The sequence below is a fragment of the Cherax quadricarinatus genome, chromosome 8 (genome assembly GCF_038502225.1).
Source record: "Cherax quadricarinatus isolate ZL_2023a chromosome 8, ASM3850222v1, whole genome shotgun sequence".
Lineage (NCBI taxonomy): Eukaryota > Metazoa > Arthropoda > Malacostraca > Decapoda > Parastacidae > Cherax > Cherax quadricarinatus.
In genome coordinates this window covers 24,787,802-24,804,917 of record NC_091299.1, presented here as the reverse complement: position 1 = coordinate 24,804,917, position 17,116 = coordinate 24,787,802, and positions in this window count along the sequence as shown.

The window sequence follows — 17,116 nt, the reverse complement described above, 5'->3', positions numbered from 1 at the left end:
CATCTGATTTATTTCTCCTTATTAACTTCACATCATCTGCGAATAGAGACACTTCTGAGTCTATCCCTTCCATCAAGTCATTCACAGATACCAAAAATAGTACTGGTATGTGTGTACTCACCTAGTTGTGGTTGCAGGGGTCGAGTCATAGTGTGTGTGTGTGTGTGTGTGTGTGTGTGTGTATGTGTGTGTGTGTTGCATGCAACAACAGTAGTTAAGAGAAGTCAGACAACGTTCTCAACATCCTCTTACAGTCTAAGAGAAAGGATCAGTAACTTTCAGATTCCCTCTCACATCCGTCTGAGTCATGTATGACCTCCTCGCTTCTTTAAATGATAAAAATAATGTAACAGAAATAAAAATTAATCCTATTTTTCTTTACCATATCCCAGAATTATAGTAAGTTGTCTTTGTCAGGGAATAATAAACATCTCTGGGGCAGAACTATTCACATCTCTGAGACAGAACTATATTCATCTCTGGAGGAGAACTATACACATCTCTGAGACAGAACTATATTCATCTCTGGGGGAGAACTATACACATTTCTGAGACAGAACTATACACATCTCTGAGACAGAACTATATTCATCTCTGCGGGAGAACTATACACATTTCTGAAACAGAACTATACACATGTCTGAGACAGAACTTTATTCATCTCTGAGACAGAACTATATATATCTCTGGGGAGAACTATACACATTTCTGAGACAGAACTATATACATCTCTGGAGGAGAACTATACACATTTCTGAGACAGAACTATACACATGTCTGAGACAGAACTTTATTCACCTCTGAGACAGAACTATATATATCTCTGGGGAGAACTATACACATTTCTAAGACAGAACTATATACATCTCTGGGGAGAACTATACACATCTCTGAGACAGAATTATACACATATATGACACAGAACTATACACATCTCTGAGACAGAAGCACACACATCTCTGAGACAGAAATATATACATCTCTGAGAGAGAACTATATACATCTCTGGGGGAGAACTATACACATCTCTGAGAGAGAACTACACACATCTCTGAGAAAGAACTATACACATCTCTGAGAGAGAACTATACACATCTCTGAGACAGAACTATACACATCTTTGAGAAAGAAGCATACACATCTCCGAGACAGAACTATACACATCTCTGAAACAGCACTATACACATCTCTGAGACAGAACTATACACATATCTGAGACAGAACTATACACATCTCTGAGACAGAACTATACACATCTCTGAGACAGAAGCATACCCATCTCTGAGACAGCACTATACACATCTCTGAGACAGAACTATACACATCTCTGAGACAGAAGCATACCCATCTCTGAGACAGAACTATACACATCTCTGAGACAGAAGCATACTCATCTCTGAGACAGAACTATACATATCTCTGAGACAGCACTATACACATCTCTGAGACAGAACTATACACATCTCTGAGACAGAACTATACACATATCTGAGACAGAACTATACACATCTCTGAGACAGAACTATACACATATCTGAGATAGAACTATACACATCTCTGAGACAGAACTATACACATATCTGAGACAGAACTATACACATCTCTGAGACAGAACTATACACATATCTGAGACAGAACTATACACATCTCTGAGACAGAACTATACACATATCTGAGACAGAACTATACACATCTCTGAGACAGAACTATACACATCTCTGAGACAGAAGCATACCCATCTCTGAGACTGCACTATACACATCTCTGAGACAGAACTATACACATCTCTGAGACAAAAGCATACCCATCTCTGAGACAGAACTATACACATCTCTGAGACAGCACTATACACATCTCTGAGACAGCACTATACACATCTCTGAGACAGAACTATACACATCTCTGAGACAGAAGCATACCCATCTCTGAGACAGAAGCATACCCATCTCTGAGACAGAACTATACACATCTTTGAGACAGAACTATACACATCTCTGAGACAGCACTATACACATCTCTGAGACAGAAGCATACCCATCTCTGAGACAGCACTATACACATCTTTGAGACAGAACTATACACATCTCTGAGACAGCACTATACACATCTTTGAGACAGAACTATACACATCTCTGAGACAGAACTATACACATCTTTGAGACAGAACTATACACATCTCTGAGACAGCACTATACACATCTCTGAGACAGAAGCATACCCATCTCTGAGACAGCACTATACACATCTCTGAGACAGCACTATACACATCTCTGAGAAGCACTATACACATCTCTGAGACAGAAGCATACACATCTCTGAGACAGAACTATACACATCTCTGAGACAGAAGCATACCCATCTCTGAGACAGAACTATACACATCTCTGAGACAGAAGCATACCCATCTCTGAGACAGAACTATACACATCTCTGAGACAGAAGCATACCCATCTCTGAGACAGAACTATACACATCTCTGAGACAGAACTATGCACATCTCTGAGACAGAAGCATACCCATCTCTGAGACAGAACTATACACATCTCTGAGACAGAACTATACACATCTCTGAGACAGAAGCATACCCATCTCTGAGACAGAACTATACACATCTCTGAGACAGAACTATGCACATCTCTGAGACAGAAGCATACCCATCTCTGAGACAGAACTATACACATCTCTGAGACAGAACTATACACATCTCTGAGACAGAAGCATACCCATCTAGAGACAGAACTATACACATCTCTGAGACAGAAGCATACTCATCTCTGAGACAGAACTATACATATCTCTGAGACAGCACTATACACATCTCTGAGACAGAACTATACACATCTCTGAGACAGAACTATACACATATCTGAGACAGAACTATACACATGTCTGAGACAGAACTATACACATATCTGAGATAGAACTATACACATCTCTGAGACAGAACTATACACATATCTGAGACAGAACTATACACATCTCTGAGACAGAACTATACACATCTCTGAGACAGAAGCATACCCATCTCTGAGACAGCACTATACACATCTCTGAGACAGAACTATACACATCTCTGAGACAGAAGCATACCCATCTCTGAGACAGAACTATACACATCTCTGAGACAGAAGCATACTCATCTCTGAGACAGAACTATACACATCTCTGAGACAGCACTATACACATCTCTGAGACAGAACTATACACATCTCTGAGACAGAACTATACACATATCTGAGACAGAACTATACACATCTCTGAGACAGAACTATACACATATCTGAGATAGAACTATACACATCTCTGAGACAGAACTATACACATATCTGAGACAGAACTATACACATCTCTGAGACAGAACTATACACATATCTGAGACAGAACTATACACATCTCTGAGACAGAACTATACACATATCTGAGACAGAACTATACACATCTCTGAGACAGAACTATACACATCTCTGAGACAGAAGCATACCCATCTCTGAGACAGCACTATACACATCTCTGAGACAGAACTATACACATCTCTGAGACAAAAGCATACCCATCTCTGAGACAGAACTATACACATCTCTGAGACAGCACTATACACATCTCTGAGACAGCACTATACACATCTCTGAGACAGAACTATACACATCTCTGAGACAGAAGCATACCCATCTCTGAGACAGAAGCATACCCATCTCTGAGACAGAACTATACACATCTTTGAGACAGAACTATACACATCTCTGAGACAGCACTATACACATCTCTGAGACAGAAGCATACCCATCTCTGAGACAGCACTATACACATCTTTGAGACAGAACTATACACATCTCTGAGACAGCACTATACACATCTTTGAGACAGAACTATACACATCTCTGAGACAGAACTATACACATCTTTGAGACAGAACTATACACATCTCTGAGACAGCACTATACACATCTCTGAGACAGAAGCATACCCATCTCTGAGACAGCACTATACACATCTCTGAGACAGCACTATACACATCTCTGAGAAGCACTATACACATCTCTGAGACAGAAGCATACACATCTCTGAGACAGAACTATACACATCTCTGAGACAGAAGCATACCCATCTCTGAGACAGAACTATACACATCTCTGAGACAGAAGCATACCCATCTCTGAGACAGAACTATACACATCTCTGAGACAGAAGCATACCCATCTCTGAGACAGAACTATACACATCTCTGAGACAGAACTATGCACATCTCTGAGACAGAAGCATACCCATCTCTGAGACAGAACTATACACATCTCTGAGACAGAACTATACACATCTCTGAGACAGAAGCATACCCATCTCTGAGACAGAACTATACACATCTCTGAGACAGAACTATGCACATCTCTGAGACAGAAGCATACCCATCTCTGAGACAGAACTATACACATCTCTGAGACAGAACTATACACATCTCTGAGACAGAAGCATACCCATCTCTGAGACAGAACTATACACATCTCTGAGACAGAAGCATACCCATCTCTGAGACAGAATTATACACATCTCTGAGACAGAACTATACACATCTCTGAGACAGAACTATACACATCTCTGAGACAGAAGCATACCCATCTCTGAGACAGAACTATACACATCTCTGAGACAGAAGCATACCCATCTCTGAGACAGCACTATACACATCTCTGAGACAGAACTATACACATCTCTGAGACAGAACTATACACATCTCTGAGACAGAACTATACACATCTCTGAGACACAATTATACACATCTCTGAGACAGCACTATGCACATGTCTGAGACAGAACTATACACATCTCTGAGACAGAACTATACACATCTCTGAGACAGCACTATACACATGTCTGAGACATACATACACATCTCAAGTCATTTAACCAGGTTAACGCCTTTATAACAAACACTCAAATATGATTACACGAGACTATTATGAAGAGTCGAGGTGCTTACAAGTTAGTGGAAACAACCATAAAACTAAGATCAAAGAGGAAATAATAGAGTCTATCACTAGGCTTGTCTAGGCTGTCTCAGTGAGAGTCTATCACTAGGCTTGTCTAGGCTGTCTCAGTAAGAGCCTATCACTAGGCTTGTCTAGGCTGTCTCAGTAAGAGTCTATCACTAGGCTTGTCTAGGCTGTCTCAGTAAGAGTCTATCACTAGGCTTGTCTAGGCTGTCTCAGTAAGGGTCTATCACTAGGCTTGTCTAGGCTGTCTCAGTAAGAGTCTATCACTAGGCTTGTCTAGGCTGTCTCAGTAAGAGTCTATCACTAGGCTTGTCTAGGCTGTCTCAGTAAGAGTCTATCACTAGGCTTGTTTAGGCTGTCTCAGTAAGAGTCTATCACTAGGCTTGTCTAGGCTGTCTCAGTAAGAGTCTATCACTAGGCTTGTCTAGGCTGTCTCAGTAAGAGTCTATCACTAGGCTTGTCTAGGCTGTCTCAGTAAGAGTCTATCACTAGGCTTGTCTAGGCTGCCTCAGTAAGGGTCTATCATTAGGTTTGTCTAGGCTGTCTCAGTAAGGGTCTATCACTAGGCTTGTCTAGGCTGTCTCAGTAAGGGTCTATCACTAGGCTTGTCTAGGCTGTCTCAGTAAGGGTCTATCACTAGGCTTGTCTAGGCTGTCTCAGTAAGAGTCTATCACTAGGCTTGTCTAGGCTGTCTCAGTAAGGGTCTATCACTAGGCTTGTTTAGGCTGTCTCAGTAAGGGTCTATCACTAGGCTTGTCTAGGCTGTCTCAGTAAGGGTCTATCACTAGGCTTGTCTAGGCTGTCTCAGTAAGAGTCTATCACTAGGCTTGTCTAGGCTGTCTCAGTAAGGGTCTATCACTAGGCTTGTCTAGGCTGTCTCAGTAAGGGTCTATTATTAGGTTTGTCTAGGCTGTCTCAGTAAGGGTCTATGACTAGGCTTGTCTAGGCTGTCTCAGTAAGGGTCTATCACTAGGCTTGTCTAGGCTGTCTCAGTAAGAGTCTATCACTAGGCTTGTCTAGGCTGTCTCAGTAAGGGTCTATCACTAGGCTTGTCTAGGCTGTCTCAGTAAGAGTCTATCACTAGGCTTGTCTAGGCTGTCTCAGTAAGATTCTATCACTAGGCTTGTCTAGGCTGTCTCAGTAAGGGTCTATCACTAGGTTTGTCTAGGCTGTCTCAGTAAGGGTCTATCACTAGGCTTGTCTAGGCTGTCTCAGTAAGGGTCTATCACTAGGCTTGTCTAGGCTGTCTCAGTAAGGGTCTATCATTAGGTTTGTCTAGGCTGTCTCAGTAAGGGTCTATCACTAGGCTTGTCTAGTCTGTCTCAGAAAGAGTCTATCACTAGGCTTGTCTAGGCTGTCTCAGTAAGAGTCTATCACTAGGCTTGTCTAGGCTGTCTCAGTAAGGGTCTATCACTAGGCTTGTCTAGGCTGTCTCAGTAAGAGTCTATCACTAGGCTTGTCTAGGCTGTCTCAGTAAAATTTTATCACTAGGCTTGTCTAGGCTGTCTCAGTAAGGGTCTATCAATAGGTTTGTCTAGGCTGTCTCAGTAAGGGTCTATCACTAGGCTTGTCTAGGCTGTCTCAGTAAGAGTCTATCAGTAGGCTTGTGTAGGCTGTCTCAGTAAGAGTCTATCACTAGGCTTGTGTAGGCTGTCTCAGTAAGAGTCTATCACTAGGCTTGTCTAGGCTGTCTCAGTAAGAGTCTATCACTAGGCCTGTCTAGGCTGTCTCAGTAAGAGTCTATCACTAGGCTTGTCTAGGCTGTCTCAGTAAGAGTCTATCACTAGGCTTGTGTAGGCTGTCTCAGTAAGAGTCTATCACTAGGCTTGTGTAGGCTGTCTCAGTAAGAGTCTATCACTAGGCTTGTGTAGGCTGTCTCAGTATGAGTCTATCACTAGGCTTGAGTAGGCTGTCTCAGTAAGGGTCTATCACTAGGCTTGTGTAGGCTGTCTCAGTAAGGGTCTATCACTAGGCTTGTGTGGGCTGTCTCAGTAAGAGCCTATCACTAGGCTTGTGTAGGCTGTCTCAGTAAGAGTCTATCACTAGGCTTGTCTAGGCTGTCTCAGTAAGAGTCTATCACTAGGCTTGTCTAGGCTGTCTCAGTAAGGGTCTATCACTAGGCTTGTGTAGGCTGTCTCAGTAAGGGTCTATCACTAGGCTTGTGTGGGCTGTCTCAGTAAGAGCCTATCACTAGGCTTGTGTAGGCTGTCTCAGTAAGAGTCTATCACTAGGCTTGTCTAGGCTGTCTCAGTAAGAGTCTATCACTAGGCTTGTCTAGGCTGTCTCAGTAAGGGTCTATCACTAGGCTTGTGTAGGCTGTCTCAGTAAGGGTCTATCACTAGGCTTGTGTGGGCTGTCTCAATAAGAGCCTATCACTAGGCTTGTTTAGGCTGTCTCAGTAAGAGTCTATCACTAGGCTTGTCTAGGCTGTCTCAGTAAGGGTCTATCACTAGGCTTGTCTAGGCTGTCTCAGTAAGAGTCTATCACTAGGCTTGTGTAGGCTGTCTCATTAAGAGTGTATCACTAGGCTTGTGTAGGCTGTCTCATTAAGAGTGTATCACTAGGCTTGTGTAGGCTGTCTCAGTAAGAGTGTATCACTAGGCTTGTGTAGGCTGTCTCATTAAGGGTCTCAGAAGCTCGTTCGGGTGTTTTATGTATATGAACCTCAATCTAAAGCAATATTTACTTTAATTAACTGGGTCTATATTTTTGAAACACCCTGTAAGCTCCTGCTATTTCATCTGAATGTAACCTGGGCTAGTCTGCTAACACCCAGGTACCTACTTACTGTACACAGTCAACCCGCACGTAGGAGACAAAAGCCTACGGCGACGTTTCGGTCCGTCTTGGTCGAAGTCGGATTGAAACGTTGTCGTAAGCTCCTCTTTTCTATGTGCGGGGTATTTGTGCAATGTTTCTGTCACGGTATTGTGATTTGTTGGTTTTTTTCCTACTTACTGCTAGGTGAACAGTGGCAGCAGGTGCGAGGTGACTAACACTCAGGTACCTACTTACTGCTAGGTGAACAGTGGCAGCAGGTGCGAGGTGACTAACACTCAGGTACCTACTTACTGCTAGGTGAACAGTGGCAGCAGGTGCGAGGTGACTAACACTAAGGTACCTACTTACTGCTAGGTGAACAGTGGCAGCAGGTGCAAGGTGACTAACACTCAGGTACCTACTTACTGCTAGGTGAACAGTGGCAGCAGGTGCAAGGTGCCTAACACTAAGGTACCTACTTACTGCTAGGTGAACAGTGGCAGCAGGTGCGAGGTGACTAACACTCAGGTACCTACTTACTGCTAGGTGAACAGTGGCAGCAGGTGCGAGGTGACTAACACTCAGGTACCTACTTACTGCTAGGTGAACAGTGGCAGCAGGTGCGAGGTGACTAACACTAAGGTACCTACTTACTGCTAGGTGAACAGTGGCAGCAGGTGCGAGGTGACTAACACTAAGGTACCTACTTACTGCTAGGTGAACAGTGGCAGCAGGTGCAAGGTGACTAACACTCAGGTACCTACTTACTGCTAGGTGAACAGTGGCAGCAGGTGCGAGGTGACTAACACTAAGGTACCTACTTACTGCTAGGTGAACAGTGGCAGCAGGTGCGAGGTGACTAACACTAAGGTACCTACTTACTGCTAGGTGAACAGTGGCAGCAGGTGCGAGGTGACTAACACTCAGGTACCTACTTACTGCTAGGTGAACAGTGGCAGCAGGTGCGAGGTGACTAACACTCAGGTACCTACTTACTGCTAGGTGAACAGTGGCAGCAGGTGCGAGGTGACTAACACTAAGGTACCTACTTACTGCTAGGTGAACAGTGGCAGCAGGTGCGAGGTGACTAACACTCAGGTACATACTTACTGCTAGGTGAACAGTGGCAGCAGGTGCAAGGTGACTAACACTCAGGTACCTACTTACTGCTAGGTGAACAGTGGCAGCAGGTGCGAGGTGACTAACACTCAGGTACCTACTTACTGCTAGGTGAACAGTGGCAGCAGGTGCGAGGTGACTAACACTCAGGTACCTACTTACTGCTAGGTGAACAGTGGCAGCAGGTGCGAGGTGACTAACACTCAGGTACCTACTTACTGCTAGGTGAACAGTGGCAGCAGGTGCGAGGTGACTAACACTAAGGTACCTACTTACTGCTAGGTGAACAGTGGCAGCAGGTGCGAGGTGACTAACACTCAGGTACATACTTACTGCTAGGTGAACAGTGGCAGCAGGTGCAAGGTGACTAACACTCAGGTACCTACTTACTGCTAGGTGAACAGTGGCAGCAGGTGCGAGGTGACTAACACTCAGGTACCTACTTACTGCTAGGTGAACAGTGGCAGCAGGTGCGAGGTGACTAACACTCAGGTACCTACTTACTGCTAGGTGAACAGTGGCAGCAGGTGCGAGGTGACTAACACTCAGGTACCTACTTACTGCTAGGTGAACAGTGGCAGCAGGTGCGAGGTGACTAACACTCAGGTACCTATTTACTGCTAGGTGAACAGGGGCAGCAGGTGCGAGGTGACTAACACTAAGGTACTTACTTACAGCTAGGTGAACAGTGGCAGCAGGTGCGAGGTGACTAACACTCAGGTAGATATTTACTGCTAGGTGGACAGGGGCAGCAGGTGCGAGGTGACTAACACTAAGGTACCTATTTACTGCTAGGTGAACAGGGGCAGCAGGTGCAAGGTGCCTAACACTAAGGTACCTACTTACTGCTAGGTGAACAGGGGCAGCAGGTGCGAGGTGACTAACACTAAGGTACCTACTTACTGCTAGGTGAACAGTGGCAGCAGGTGCAAGGTGCCTAACACTAAGGTACCTACTTACTGCTAGGTGAACAGGGGCAGCAGGTGCAAGGTGACTAACACTAAGGTACCTACTTACTGCTAGGTGAACAGGGGCAGCAAGTGCGAGGTGACTAACACTAAGGTACCTACTTACTGCTAGGTGAACAGTGGCAGCAGGTACAAGGTGACTAACACTCAGGTAGCTACTTACTGCTAGGTGAACAGTGGCAGCAGGTGCAAGGTGACTAACACTCAGGTAGCTACTTACTGCTAGGTGAACAGTGGCAGCAGGTGCGAGGTGACTAACACTCAGGTACATACTTACTGCTAGGTGAACAGTGGCAGCAGGTGCGAGGTGACTAACACTCAGGTACCTACTTACTGCTAGGTGAACAGTGGTAGCAGGTGCGAGGTGACTATCTCCCCGGTACCTACTTAATGCTGGGTAGTAGTAGTAGTAATAATAATAATAGTAATTATTATTATTATTATTATTATTATTATTATTATTATTATTATTATTATTATTATTATTATTATTAAAGTGTTGAGCAGTATAAATAATTGAGATCACTTGAGCGGGTGAGGGAAGCCCGTGTGTGCGTGTGTGTGTGTGTGTGTGTGTACATGACCTTGGCATTCTTGTACACACACACACACTCACTCACACGAAGCCAGGACCTGTGAATCGACCCCCTACAACCACTTACAGGTATGTACACACATAAATATATGACCACACGTAAGCACACATTAAATCACATATACATCGCTGAGGTACTAGGATAGGCTAAATGACCCTAACGACCCTAAATGAAACAACCAGGAGAGATATGGTAATGATGTACACGATACTTGTTAGAGGAGAAACATTATTTGGAGGTTAGCACACCTTCAAGATGGCCAGGAGTGGTGTACCACAAGGATCAGTACTGTTACTACTACTGTTTCTTAATAATAATAATAATAATAATAATAATAATAATAATAATAATAATAATAATAATAATAATAATAGTAATAATAATAATAACAACAACAACAACAACAATAATAATAATAATAATAATAATAATAACAACAACAACAACAACAACAACAACAACAACAACAACAACAACAACAACAACAACAACAACAACAACAACAATAATAATAATAATAATAATAATAACAACAACAACAACAACAACAACAACAACAACAACAACAACAACAACAACAACAACAACAACAACAACAACAACAACAACAACAACAACAACAATAATAATAATAATAATAATAATAATAATAATAATAGTAATAATAATAACAAAAACAATAATAATAATAATAATAATAATAATAATAATAATAATAATAATATTTACTACCAGTACATGTACAAGGTATACAGACCATACCTGACATCAGTAACATACTACTATATAGAAAGCCCCTTGTTATGCTGAGCATTTCCCGCATATTAGGTCAGTTTTGTCCCAGGATGCTACCCACACCAGTCCACTAACACCCAGGATGCTACCCACACCAGTCCACTAACACCCAGGATGCGACCTACACCAGTCCACTAACACCCAGGATGCCACCCACACCAGTCCACTAACACCCAGGTACTTACTTTACTGGTAGGTGAACATGGACAGCAGATGTCTTAAGGAAACACGTCCTAATGTTTCCAGCCGTACCGGAGATCGAACCACGGACCTTAGTGTGTGAGCTACGTGCCTAACCAACACGTAGTTTGAAGGTTAGCATACCTTGAAGAGGACCAAGAGTGGTGTACCGCAAGGATCACTACTGCTACCACTAATGTTTTCCACGCAGGCTAATTAATGACAGCTGACGAGACAGCTGACGAGACAGCTTGTGTTCCACTTTGTAAATAGCTAAATTGAGCACTGACTGAGCGTTACAATTAAGTATGATGCAAAGAGTACAATGTCTATTGAATATTCGTTAGCCCATCAGGAGAGCTAGCAGTCTGATTGGTGATAATCAATGTTACTTTGGTCTGTTAACACTCATATTAAACACTGGTAAACATTATGAGGGAAAGTTTTATTATGAACATTGACTTAATTGTAAGATACACAGAGGTCATCACCAGTGCCAGCAGCAGCAGCACCAGCAGTGCTACTGAAGCAGCTGCATCAGCAGCAGCAGCACCAACAGTGCTACTGAAGCAGCTGCATCAGCAGCAGCAGCACCAACAGTGCTACTAAAGAAGCTGCAGTCGAAGGAGTAGTAGCAGCTACAGCAGGAGGAGGAGCAGGAGGAGCAGCAGCAGCAGCAGCAGCTACAGCAGCAGGAGCTATAGCAGTAGGAGCAGCAGCAGCAGCAGCTACAGCAGTAGGAGCAGCAGCAGCTACAGCATCAGGACCTATAGCAGTAGGAGCAGCAGCAGTTACAGTAGCAGGAGCGCCAGCAGCAGCAGCTACAGCAGTAAGGGCTGTAGCAGCAGCAGCAGCAGCAGCAGCAGCAGCAGCAGCAGCAGTAGCAGCAGCAGAGACACAGTAGTTACAGCAGCAGCACAACTAGCAGCAACAACAATACTAGGAACTTCAAAAAACACCAATAACAAAAGTATCACTATTAAAAACAGCAACTCCAGCTTAAACAATAAAAGCAACACCAGCTGCAAAAAAAAAAAAAAATGAGAGGGGCAGCAACAACATGACGGAGCATAGCAACACCACCAGCATCACCAGTAACAACAGCTGTAGCAACAGCCACAACAAGAACAACAACAGCTGCAACAGCAGCAACATTACAAGCATAGCAACTTCAGAATTAACAAGAAACACAGCAGCAACAGCAACAATAAGAGCAGATTCTTGGTGATCTCGCCATGACACACTTAGCGAGGGGGAACACCCGGGACTATGTCCTCTCTCTTACCCTCGCTAAACCACCTCAAACCTGAAGCTCCAACCATGTTTTTACGGCTATAAACCTGATAACGCAGAGCCCCAAATATCAATAGGTTTTGATATTATCGGCGCTATAAAGTGCTGTGAGTCTAGTCTTGAGGATGTAATTTGGTGTTGTGTTGTGAAAGTTAGTGTGTGGTGGCCTGGTGGAGCAGGTGTGGTGTGAGAGGAACTAATTTAATGTACTAGTGTTGGTATTGCTGGAGGAATGTTATCGTATTTTGGGTGTAGGGAGTATGGCCCTAGCGTGGGCCCGGCTGTGGTCCCGCTCGGCTGCCGGAGTCGCCGACGGCACAGGTAAGTTTTGAGGATTTTTCCGGTCTTGCCCCCTCCCTGGCCTGGCCCTACCTCCACGGGCCAGCCACCCATCACCAAGAACCAACCCATCACCTCCCACTCCTCTTCCTCCCCCACAACAAACCAACCGGGGTGAGCCCCGGCTGACTGACCGAGTGGCTGGCAGGAAGGGGGTTCCCACAAGGTGGATGTCTCATGCTGTTTGGAATACTTCACGTGATGGTACAATATTACACACGTGATGGTGCAGTATTACACAAGTGATGGTACAATATTACACAAGTGATGGTACAATATTACACACGTGATGGTACAATATTACACAAGTGATGGTACAATATTACACACGTGATGGTACAGTATTACACACGTGATGGTACAATAGTACACACGTGATGGTACAATATTACACACGTGATGGTACAATATTACACACGTGATGGTACAGTATTACACACGTGATGGTACAATATTGCACAAGTGATGGTACAATATTACACATGTGATGGCACAATATTACACACGTGATGGTACAGTATTACACACGTGATGGCACAATATTACACATGTGATGGCACAAAATTATACACGTGATGGTACAGTATTACAAACGTGATGGTACAATATTACACACGTGATCGTACAGTATTACACACGTCATGGTACAATATTACACAAGTTATGGTACAGTATTACACACGTGATGATACAATATTAAACACGAGTTGGTACAATATCACACACACATGATGGTACAATATTACACACGTTATAATTCAATATTACACACACATGATGGTACAACATTACACACGTGATGGTACAATATTGCACACGCGATGGAACAATATTACACACACATGATGGCACAATATTACACACGAGATGGTACAATAGTACACACGTGATGGTACAGTATTACACATGATGGAACAATATTACACACGTGATGGTACAATATTACACAGGTGATTGTGCAGTATTTCACAAGTGATGGTACAATATTACACACGTGACAGTACAATATTACACAAGTGATGGTACAATATTACACACGTGATGGTACAATATGACACACGTGATGGTGCAATATTACACATGTGATGGCACAATATTACACACGTGATGGCACAATATTACACACGTGATGATAAAAAATTACACACGTGATGGTACAATATTACACACGTGACGGTACAAAATTACACAAGTGATGGTACAATATTACACATGTGATGGTCTAATATTACACACCTGATGGTACAATATTACAAACGTGATGGCACAAAATTACAAAAGTGATGGTACAATATTACGCATGTGATGGTCTAATATTACACATGTGATGGTACAATATTGCACACATGATGGTATAATATTACACATGTGATGGTACAAAATGACAAACGTGATGGTACAAAATTACACACGTGATGGTGCAATATTACACACGTGATGGTACAATATTACACACATGATGGTAAAATAATACACACGTGATGGTACAAAATTACACACGTGATGGTACAATATTACACACGTGATGGTACATGACACACGTGATGGTACAATATTACACATGTGCTGGCACAATATTACACACGTGATGGTACAATATTACACACGTGATGGTACAATATTACACATGTGATGGTACAAAATTACACACGTGATGGTACAATATTACACATGTGATGGCAAAATATTACACGTGGTGGTACAATATTACACACGTGATGGTACAATATTACACATGTGATGGTACAATATTAAACACGTGATGGTACAATATTACTCACGTGATGGTACAATATTACACATGTGATGGTACAATATTACACACGTGATGGTACAATATTACACACGTGATGGTACAATATTACACAATTGATGGTACAATATTACATATGTGATAGCACAATATTACACACGTGATGGTACAATATTACACACGTGATGGTACAAAATTACACGAGTGATGGTACAATATTACACATGTGATGGTCTAATATTACACACCTGATGGTACAATATTACAAACGTGATGGTACAAAATTACAAAAGTGATGGTACAATATTACGCATGTGATGGTCTAATATTACACATGTGATGGTACAATATTGCACACATGATGGTACAATATTACACACGTGATGGTACAAAATTACACACGTGATGGTACAAAATTACACACGTGATGGTGCAATATTATACACGTGATGGTACAATATTACACACATGATGGTACAATATTACACACGTGATGGTACAAAATTACACAAGTGATGGTACAATATTACACACGTGATGGTACAAAATGACACACGTGATGGTACAAAATTACACACGTGATGGTGCAATATTACACACGTGATGGTACAATATTACACACATGATGGTACAATATTACACACGTGATGGTACAAAATTACACACGTGATGGAACACTATTACACACGTAATGGTACATGACACACGTGATGGTACAATATTACACATGTGATGGCACAATATTACACACGTGATGGTACAATATTACACACGTGATGGTACAATATTACAAACGTGATGGTACAAAATGACACACGTGATGGTACAATATTACACATGTGATGGCAAAATATTACACACGTGGTGGTACAATATTACACACGTGATGGTACAATATTACACATGTGATGGTACAATATTACACACGTGATGGTACAATATTACTCACGTGATGGTACAATATTACACATGTGATGGTACAATATTACACACGTGATGGTACAATGTTACACACGTGATGGTACAATATTACACACGTGATGGTACAGTATTACACACGTGATGGTACAGTATTACACACGTGATGGCACAATATTACACATGTGATGGCACAAAATTATACACGTGATGGTACAGTATTACAAACGTGATGGTACAATATTACACACGTGATCGTACAGTATTACACACGTCATGGTACAATATTACACAAGTTATGGTACAGTATTACACACGTGATGATACAATATTAAACACGTGTTGGTACAATATCACACACACATGATGGTACAATATTACACACGTTATAATGCAATATTACACACACATGATGGTACAACATTACACACGTGATGGTACAATATTGCACACGCGATGGAACAATATTACACACACATGATGGCACAATATTACACACGAGATGGTACAATAGTACACACGTGATGGTACAGTATTACACACATGATGGAACAATATTACACACGTGATGGTACAATATTACACAGGTGATTGTACAGTATTTCACAAGTGATGGTACAATATTACACACGTGACGGTACAATATTACACAAGTGATGGTACAATATTACACACGTGATGGTACAATATGACACACGTGATGGTGCAATATTACACATGTGATGGCACAATATTACACACGTGATGGCACAATATTACACACGTGATGATAAAAAATTACACACGTGATGGTACAATATTACACACGTGATGGTACAAAATTACACAAGTGATGGTACAATATTACACAAGTGATGGTCTAATATTACACACCTGATGGTACAATATTACAAACGTGATGGCACAAAATTACAAAAGTGATGGTACAATATTACGCATGTGATGGTCTAATATTACACATGTGATGGTACAATATTGCACACATGATGGTACAATATTACACACGTGATGGTACAAAATTACACACGTGATGGTACAAAATTACACACGTGATGGTGCAATATTATACACGTGATGGTACAATATTACACACATGATGGTACAATATTATACACGTGATGGTACAATATTACTCACGTGATGGTACAATATTACACACGTGATGGTACATGACACACGTGATGGTACAATATTACACATGTGATGGCACAATATTACACACGTGATGGTACAATATTACACACGTGATGGTACAATATTACACACGTGATGGTACAAAATGACACACGTGATGGTACAATATTACACATGTGATGGCAAAATATTACACACGTGGTGGTACAATATTACACACGTGATGGTGCAATATTACACATGTGATGGTACAATATTACACACGTGATGGTACAA